A 2,505-nucleotide genomic window follows, 5' to 3' on the forward strand; every position below is an offset into this window, starting at 1 on the left:
GAACCACTGAAAAACAACCAGCCAACCAACCAACTAATCAAATAAGTAAGTAAGTAAGTAAATAAATAAGGGGTGAGGAAGGATGCCATGGCATGTCATTGCAATGACACCCTCCAATTCCAAACAGTTTTGTGGACACAGCATCATTCATTATAAAGCACTTCTCCATCCCTGTGCAAAGGTACTCTTAAGTGGGAGCTGGAAGTACTCTAGATTTGGAAACAGTCAGCGACCACTGACTTACGTTCCCATGACATTGACTAGGGGCCGAGAAAGAACAAGTATTCTCTCCATTTCACAGATTTTATTATCGTCTCTGTTTTCTAGAAGTTGGAGTGTGGAGAGTAAAATCTAGACCTGTCAGCAGAGCCCACAGTAGGTCCCAAGGGCCTCCGGAGCACCTGGGACCACTCGTCTCCGTGGTGATGACCTCCTTGTAAGGTATGTCCTCTGGGGCCCGCTACCCCAAGTGGGGTCATTGGATCAGCAGGTCTGGAGCCCTGGGGGGCAGGGTAGAGATGAGGAATGCCCGCACCTCCTCTCTCGTCTAGCGAGTCCGAACCTGCTTTTGAATAAGGTACCCAGAACATCTGTTAAGAACATCAAAACTTGAGCAATTTCCCCAGAAAGCTCACTGCCTTGTACCTGGGAGGGGAGTGGATAGAAGTGGGCTTTCCAGATAAGTTCGGCCAGTCTGGAGAGGCCGTGAGGTCATTTGCTGCACTGCCTAACCATTTGCTTCTTTGTTTCTTTGCTTATTTGTTTGGGTTTCCTACTGCCTTTCAATCGGAACATTTTAGGACTTCTCAGCCTCCTAGGATAGTATCTGTGTATACTCAACTCATCTAGTATCCAGTCTGGGAGTTCTTGCTTGTCTGCAACTTGACCTCTGGACACCGCCCTGAGATATGCCCATCTGACGGTCCCAAGGGAGTTTCTGGACCAAGGCCCACTCATCCATCAAGCCTAATAAGGATTCGATAGTTCTAGACTGGGAGGGCCATTCCTAACTTACTTAGGATATTTGGTTGTGTTTGTGGTTACTGGCTACTAGAGGGGCTCATTCTCCACCGATCTCAGGTTCAATGACTGGCATCTTCAAGATGGAGAAGCAGCTTGCTGTGTTCCTGCAGCTGTGTGCCTCCTCTCCCCCCAGACCCACTTTTCATTCATGCCAGCTGGCCTGGCCTTGGGAAGCCTCTGCGTGGTAGTGGGCGCCTCTCTACCCCAGGCAGATCTGCTAGAGTCAGTTATTGGTGGCAGCTGGCCTCAGCAGAGGCCACCGAAATCGCTGACTGTGCAGGTGCCTGAGGGGGCTTTCTGGCCACGAGATTCACTCTTAGGGCTTAAAGGCACTAAGGCCACTGTAGCTCGGCCGGTGAGTCTGGCCCAGTTTCTCCATTTCAATAAGCATTATGAGATGTCTTTTTTGTAGATTTTCTACAAAATGAGCTTCAGGAAATCCAAACGACCCACGGGATACCCTCTCTTAGCTGCAAAGTACCAAGGGGTAGCACACCCAAGCGCCACTCGGGAGCACGTCTTCACAGGCAATTTTGCAACCACTCGGACCCATCTGAAGCCGCCGGCTGGGAGGCGGCAAAGGGGCACACACGGAGAGGCATCTCTGAGAGCTCTCCAGCTCTCCAGCTTACCAAGGGCAGTTCTAATAAGGTAAGAAAGAGGCTACATTTCTCCAAACCTGGATGGTGGACATAGGCCATCTTTTCATTCCTTGTAGTCATTCAAGTCCTGCAGGTGTCGGGAGCTTCTAACAGCCCCACGTCAATGACCGTGTGGTGCGTGACACGGCCAGCTGTCACGTGACCCACGGATGGGCGTGTCCCAAGAAGAGGGCTAACACCATAGTAGTTCCTTAATTCCTGAGCAATTCTCTTCTTGTCCAAGGAAGCAGCTAAGGTGCCATTCGCCAGACTGTCTTCTCTGAGGATCTGCTTCCTTAACAGACTGAAGGGCCCACACCAGACTTTGTACTAGGAACTGCAGGGACAGCAGTGAATAGGTGAATTCCTTCCTGCCTGGTGGAGCCTACAGCTGGGTGAGGAAGGCAGACCTTAAATAAACGACTGAAGAAATAATTGCATGATTGAAGATGTACAGGATGCTACACAGTGGTCGTCGGTAGACTAGCTTTAAAAACGGAACTACCCCGCAAGCCAGCAAGTGCACTACTAGGCACTTATCCAAAGGATACGACTGCTGATTCGAAGGGACACATGCACCCCAATGTTTATAGCAGCACTATCGACAATAGCCAAGGTATGGAAAGAGCCCAAATGTCCATCCACGGATGAATGGATAAAGAAGAGGTGGTATATATATACATATATACCATATATATATGTATATGTATATATATAATGTCATAAGATATTATATATATACACATATATATGGTACACCATATATATGTGTATATATATATAATGTCATAAGGTATTATATATATACATATAGATATATGGTATATGTATATACCATATA

This window comes from Herpailurus yagouaroundi, unplaced genomic scaffold (genome assembly GCF_014898765.1).
Source record: "Herpailurus yagouaroundi ecotype Mexico unplaced genomic scaffold, PumYag 253, whole genome shotgun sequence".
Classification (NCBI taxonomy): domain Eukaryota; kingdom Metazoa; phylum Chordata; class Mammalia; order Carnivora; family Felidae; genus Herpailurus; species Herpailurus yagouaroundi.